The 7,663-nt window shown below is 37.1% G+C and overlaps 1 non-coding gene across 1 annotated transcript; it reads right to left on the bottom strand.

The window, feature by feature from the left end:
• Window positions 1-3,922: 3,922 nt before the first annotated feature.
• Window positions 3,923-4,026, bottom strand: LOC143645382 (U6 spliceosomal RNA). Its single transcript, XR_013157100.1, has one exon. It is a non-coding gene; the product is annotated as a U6 spliceosomal RNA (small nuclear RNA).
• Between the last annotated feature and the right edge of the window lie 3,637 nt (window positions 4,027-7,663).

Genomic DNA, 7,663 nt, shown 5'->3' on the forward strand with positions numbered 1-7,663 from the left:
ACATGTGAGATGTCATGTGTACTTGTGCCTCTCAGTTCAATGTATAAATTTAATCTCTTGGGAGTTTTAGCTTTTAAAAAAATTCTCCTTCACTACTGCCCAGTCTGGAAAAGCAGGTTATGGGAGGTGGTTAGTGAACTTGTGCCAATAGAAACATCTTCTACATGGTAGCTTTTCCATCCATTCTTAATGGGTAACTAACCAAGTTCCCTGGGTCTTGCTCTAAGATCACAGAGTTTTATGCGTAGACAGCTATGCATAAAACGTGTCTAAAGTGTTGTTTTCCCTCTGCGGGGCTCATACCAGAGTCTGTGTGTTGTTGCAAGCTGAGCTGCTCCCTTCTCTGCTAATTGGATTTTGGATGGTAAAAAGTGCCAGGCTTATCCTTAGGCAATGTAAAGCATTAAGCCTCAAAGAAGAAAAAGGGATAATCTATAGTGAGAGAAAGTTGGCAGGAAGACAGGCAGAGATGTCACTTTTCTCAAATACAGAGCAGAGGAAGGTGTCATGCCTAAGGGATGTAGGCCTAGAATATGAGCCACTTCTTATGGCTGTCCAGAATCTTCTGTCAAAGGACGAGAAAGGACATGAGAACCCACAGACCATCAGCGTGTACAAGGTCAAATGGAGCAATGAGATAAACAGACTTACCCATTTTCCACTTCTCTCTTTTGAACATTCACTTGCTCCAGAAAGGTTCTTCTAAAACACTTCAGGATATCTGAAAATCACTCACTACCCTCATTATGTTAGTTATGTAGGCTACCAGTCTTGTAATTCTACTTGGATGCATTTCCAGTTATTCTTTGGCCAAACTATGTTTTGAATTGCTGAGGAAGAAAACATTCACTCTACATAAGAAGCATTATGACAGAGATTAATAATAACATCTCATTGATGTGAGCTGTCTCTCGAAAAACTTTGTGAAATTCAGTCTGGTCCAGGTCTCTGTCTTAGATTTTCTTTCATCTCCCTTCCATCACTTAGCACCGTGATGGGCCAGTTGTTGACTAAACTAATGGATAGGATACTGAATCAATTTCTAAGCACTTAGATCCCTGTAACCTTATAATCAGTGACACCTGAAAGGTACATTTTTCCCCCTTGGAGGTAGCAACTATGTCAAGATTGACTGATTCAAAGTTGCTACGACCCATTTTTTTCTGAGCCATACTGGGCCTCCATCAAAAAAATACTCATACTAGGAGCACTAGATACAAGTTAACTTTACCAAAGCATGATTTATGTTAGAAAAGTTAAATATTTGGTGGCACCTAAGACTTAATTTGAGAAAGAGATCTACGGTTCTTTGTTAATTGTAGAATATCTAAATCTCTAGCTCCTCTGACATATAGAAAGTATTCATGAGATTATTATTACCTTTAAAGAATAAGGAACAGCTGGCTCAGGTTTGCTCTTTACTCTCACCCTCCCCTGCCCTCCATTGCTTTTTATGTTTTTGTGTGCTGACCAGTGTCAGCTTAAATGCTCTTCAGCAGGCTTTCATTATAGTATATGGCTGGGGTAGATGGTGATTGTAAGAGCAGTGGTTTATGAGTGTCGGAGCAGACTCAACATATATTTCCTGATTTAGCAGAGGCTTCTTCTGTTGGGATTCTTTGGACCACTTGAAATTCAGCAGGTACTGACTCTTGTTGATGGTGATGGTGGGGAGGTGATTCCAGGTTTGTTGACCATACCTCTTGGAAAAGCTGAAATATTTTTCAAATTTGAGAGCGTTTATTGGTCTTTGGCACATACCACACTTCTATTTGATGTCACATTTCCTTGAGGAAGAGCCAAGGATATCTTTAGATAATTTCAGTACTCTTAGCTGCTCAGACTCTGAGTCATGCTTGATAGCTAGCTAACCCAGAGAGATGCACCATGAAGATGATGTATGAGAATTGAAATGACGTGGTTTTATTTAAAATGCAATTTTATTGAGATATATTCATATACCCTTTAATCACCTAAAGTGTACCATCAATGGTTCACAGTGTCATTATATAGTTTTGTATTCATCACCACAATCAATTTTGAACACTTCCATTACTCAAAACGATACATGTAAGAATGAAAATAAAAATGGAAAAAAAAAAACACCAAAAGCATCCCAGGCCCCTTTACCCTCCTATTATTTCTTTATTATTTGTCCTTATTTTTTTACTCACCTGCCCATATATTGGTAAAAAGGAGTGTCAGTCACAAGATTTTCACAATCACACAGTGACACTGTAAGAGCTATATAGTTATTATACAACTGTCTTCAAGAATCAAGGCCACTAGAATACAATTCAACAGTTAAAGGTGTCTCCATATAGTTATTCCAATCTACTAAAAACTAAAAACGGGTATCTATATAATGCATTAAAATAACCTCTAGAATGATCTCGCAACTCTATTCGAAATCTCTCAGACACTGAAACTTTATTTTGTTTCATTTCTCTTCCCCTTTTTGGTCATGAAGGCTTTCTCACTCCTATGTTGCTAAGGCCAGGCTCATTCTTAGAAGTCATGTCCCACATTGCCAGGGAGATTTATACCCTGGGAGTTATGTCCCACATAGGGAGCCAAGCAGTGGTTTATGGTTAGCTTCAAAGACAGGCCACATATGAGCCACAAAAGATATTCTCTAGGGGTAATATGTAGGCATAATGATAAGTCAGCTTAGCTTCTCTTCCACAGGAATAAATATCACAAGGGCAAACCCCAAGATCGAGGGCTTGGCCTATTAAGTTGGCATTTCCCAATACTTGAAAGAATATCTGGAATTCTCCTGGCGGGAATAGAATATTTCCATATTTTCCTCAGTCCCTCAAGGGGGCTTTGCAAATACTTTTTTTATTCTCTGCCCAAATTACTCTGGGATGTATCAGGGCATCACACTAACTTGTACAAACCAACGAGATCTCACTCCCTATTCAAGTTTCCATGTAACTGTGGTGCTTGAATAAACTGACCATAACAAGTTAAATTAGATAGTGTGCCACAGAAAATATCAATTTTACAACAAATAAACATCTCTTCCATTGGTCTCACATAGGCGTTGAAGTTTTAAAATGCAGTCCATATCATCCTTTATCATTTAGTCTGATTTCCCTTAGTCCTAACCAGATCTGCTTCATTCTTCTCTCTAATTGAAGTCTGATCTGTTTTTCAGCTTTTTGAACAGTTGTTGTGGGGTACTGCTGACTTTCAAAGCTGCAGAATTCTAGCCCTGAGTCTCAGCTGTCACACAAATACCCAAAGTTATACACAGTGAGCCCAGCATCTCAGAATTTAGAAATAACCGTTACAACTCAGGAATCAATATGACAGCTGTAAGAGCTTACAATCTAGGAACCATTACAATAAGACTTCCCCTGATAAACTCTGCTCTCAGGTTCAATTCTCAGAGTTTGCATATTATAGTTAGTCCATATTAATGAGGTGCTATAAAGTTTAGCTTTTCATTTTATTCCAGAGAGGGAGTCTGAGAATTTGGGGCTTATTTCACTCAATATACTTTCCCCAAAGTCCATTCACCTCATTTTATGCCTCACAATTTCATTTCTTCTTGCATTCACTCAATACTCCATTGTGTGTATAGAACACAATTCACCCCTCTGTGATCAGTTAGTGTACCCTCTGGCCACCTCTGTCTGTTGCAAATTGACAATATTGGCACTGTAAACACCAGTGTGCAAATTTCCATTCCTTTCCTTGCTTTCAGATCTTCTAAATATATACCTAACAATAGGATTTCTGGATGATATAGCAGTCCAAAACTTAGCCTCCTGTGGAACCACCTCTCTGCCCTCCAGATAGGCTGCTTCGTTCTACTTCTCTGCCAACAGTGGATAAGGAAGCAGTACATTGCTCTCTTCATATTTTCTCCAGGGCTTATATCTTTCTGTTTATTTTTTCAATAGTTTTATTTAAAAATATGAAATGTCTCATGAATTTGCATGTCATTTTTGCACAGAAGCCATGTTAATCTCTGTATCATTCCAATTTTAGTATATGTGCTGTTGAAGTGAGAACAATTGCATGGATTTTGTGGATGCAAAAACCTATATTTGTAGCTTTATAATTTTTCAATATGTAAAAAGGGGACAAAATACTTAACCTGCAGAATTCTATGAAGGTTTAATGAGCTGATATATAGAAATTATATGACAGGCAAGAAGTGGTAAATTCATCTTTATCATTTGTCTGTATACTATTGTTTTCAGATAATTTGAAATTACTACTGTACTAAATGAGATAAACCATGTGTCACTATATATAAATATCCTTAAAATAAATAAAGAAGAAGAAAGTGCAAATGGTAGCAAAATATGAACATATTTACTTCCTGTGACTGCTGTAACAAATTGCCATAATCTTGGTGGTTTAAGCAGTAAAAATATATTCTTTCACAGTTCTCAATGCCAGAAGTATTAAGTCAGTATTACTTAGCTGAAATCTAGGTGTCAGCAGGGCCAAACCCCTCCAGAGTCTCTAGGGGAGAATCCACTCCTTGCCTCTTCCAGCTTCTGGTGGCTACCAGCATTCCTTGGCTTTGGTCACATCACTTCTATCTGAAGGACCACCATCTCTAAATCTCTCTGTACTCCACCTTTACATTGTCTCCTCTTCTGTGTGTGTCATGTCTCTTTGTCTCCCTGTTATAATGATACAAATGATAACATTCAAGACTTACTTTGATCATCCAAGCTAATCTCCCATATCAAGGTCCTTAACCTAATCATAAATGCAAAGAACTATTTTCCAAATAACTTGAGATTTACAGGTTCCAGCGCTTAGGTTCTGGTATTTTTGAGAGCCATTATTCAGCCTAGTATAATGTGTCAATAGAAAAACTGCTTGATAAATATAATAATAATAATAATACCCTTAAGAAAAAGTTGAGATTTCCACGGCACTGATATTTTGGATAGATTTCTCTAGTATTCTTCCTAGTCATCCCCCTCTAGATCTTTTTATCATTTAGTCATTATAATTCCTGACCAAATGCTCCATTATATTTTGGGGGGACTAAAATAAAATCTGTGGATGTGAAAAGTTTTTGAACAGCTAGAAGCAATGTACATATAGAAGGAACTCTTTAAATTTTTCTGTTTCATCAATATAATTAGAGAATGAGCATTCAATGTAAGTGTATTTTACATGGAAAGGAAGTCTGCCCATTTGCATCACTATTTATGACAATTTTGATAGAAACGGTCCTACAACAATTTTGAAATTCTCCTCTCTTTACATGGTATGGAGAAATAACAACATTTTCTTTACAATTGATGAACAAAATGATCGACATGAATCTCTCTACCCTTTGGTAAGAGAGCAATGCTGTCAGGAACTATTGAAGAGGAGAGCATTGTTTTCCCCTTAACCTAACAGTCTTATACTACTACTACTATATTTTAATAATATTTTTGCTAGTTTTTGCAGCTTTTCTTTCAGTTTCTCAAACTTTAACATTACAGGACAAACATAAAATATATATTTTTATTTTTAGTGCTGTCTATGACTTCTAACTGTGTATTATTTAACAAAATAACAAAACTTGCTATAAACATAGTTATAGATTTCATAAGGGATCCCTAGGCCCTCTAAGTTCGTAATTCTTTCCATGTTTCTGCTCTTAATAACAATTATATCTACTGATTTTCTCATATACACTATATTTCAAGCACCATATTAAATGACATATACTTTACAAATTTAGCATATAAATTTTAGCATTTAGTCCTCATAACAACCAGTGAGTTCTGCACCATTAATATTTCCATATGACTAATGAGGCACTTGAAGTTTTTTGTAGGTTTATGTATTTCATCCCAGGTCAAATGAATTGTTTGATTTAGATTTCAAACCAAGTTTATCTAACTCCATAACTCATGCTATTTGCCATGCCCTTCTATTGAGAAATATAAATTTATTATAAAGAAATACTTGCATGTGGTAAACCAGAGATCACATACAGCAAATGCCAGTCCTTGCAAAGAAGGGGAGATCAGAAAGGTGTTGAACAGGAACTGAGCACTCAAAAGGTATAGTGACAAAATGAAAGCAGGGTTCACCAGGGAAAGATGAAGAGTCATACTCACGGAGAAGGTGGAACTGCAGAGCAATAGTCCTTCATGACCATAGCGATGTCTCACAGACAGCTCAATGGTCAGCAACTTTCTTTCCTTCCTTGGTTCTGAACAAATCAAAACAAACTGTTGACATGTGAAGAATCAACATATCACCTTTATCTCTGATAAAAATTTCCCTTAGAAACCTTTTTCTTTGGAACGTCAAGGCACATGTGAGAAGTGACAATATTTTTATAGAAACTGGGATAAGGAGATTGAGGCTTCTTGTGGTCTGGAGCACCAGTGCACCTGGCCACCCTGAGTGCTGAGAGGATTCATATGTTGGCACAGCTATAACACATTCACGGAATATCTATTGAGAAATTTCATCATAGAGTGTAAGCTGGAAGATGTGGCTTGGTGCCAGAGCAAGAGAAGCCTGCTCACTCACTGAACTCTGGAGGAACAGAGCTCACTGATCCATTTCTGGAGAACTTTAGATCAGGAAAGGCACACTTCCACTCCTCTGCTCCTCAAGACGCTCAGCCTGATCCTACAGGAGGAGGGTTGAGTGTCTGCTTCCTTGAGCAGCTGGCTCCCAAAAGGAAAAGAGAAGAGCCAAGTCAAACATATCCAAGTTATGTCACACAGATGCATCAATCAGGGTAAGCCACTTCTCCTTCTCTTAGACAGAGTGAGGAAAGGGATTAGAGAAGCTAGGAGTTAGACTGATTTGACTCCCTCTGCAAGGAGAGAACATCAGGAGTGATGAAACGGCAATACCCTCTGTTTAACACGTACAGGAACAATTATACATGTTCTGAGACAGACTCTCCACAATGCTTAGTATTTTCTGCTTTGAGGAGAAATGAGGACTTGTTTCTGGGGAGATTCAGATTTAGGTAGTGGTATCAAAGAGAAAAAGAAATAGATGTCATGAGAAAGTACTGCCTGTGTTTTTATGTGTGTTTTCCTGAGAGAGCATGAGTATGGGGAGCAGCAGGGATTAGTTAACCCATTTTTGCCTTGACAATCTTTAAATTTGCTAGTTGAGTTAAATTGTCTTATATTGCCTCTATTAAATGATTATATGTAAATAATCAGTTAACAAGAGCAATTCAATTATGATAATTGTGATTTAGAACAGTAATCACCCTTGAGTGAAAGTCTTAACACAAACTTATTTCTGTGTAATGTCTGCATAAGCAAAATGTCCATATATTCCAATCTATCTCTCCTTTGGAATTGAGGAAAGGCAAAATTACTTTCTGAAAGGACATAGCCTATGTATTTCATACCCTAAAATCAGAAAGTCAGTGGTAACAACTGGACATTGATGTTCTAAATGTAAATCATATTGTTATTAAAATGTGAATCACTAATAGAGACAGGAACCACTCATCCTTTGTGTGAAATTATGCTCGGGTCTCAAACTTCCATGTTCACACTCAGGATTATACTTTTTCAACTGGAATAAACAGGAAATGAATATAATCCTCCTCACATGATCTGCTAGGAAATAAGCTTCGATTTAAACATTTATTGATATTTCCAAAACCAGAACATATTTTATTTTCTTTTGACTTTGTGAAATCCTT

This window comes from Tamandua tetradactyla, chromosome 8, assembly GCF_023851605.1.
Source record: "Tamandua tetradactyla isolate mTamTet1 chromosome 8, mTamTet1.pri, whole genome shotgun sequence".
In the NCBI taxonomy this organism is placed as follows: Eukaryota; Metazoa; Chordata; class Mammalia; order Pilosa; family Myrmecophagidae; genus Tamandua; species Tamandua tetradactyla.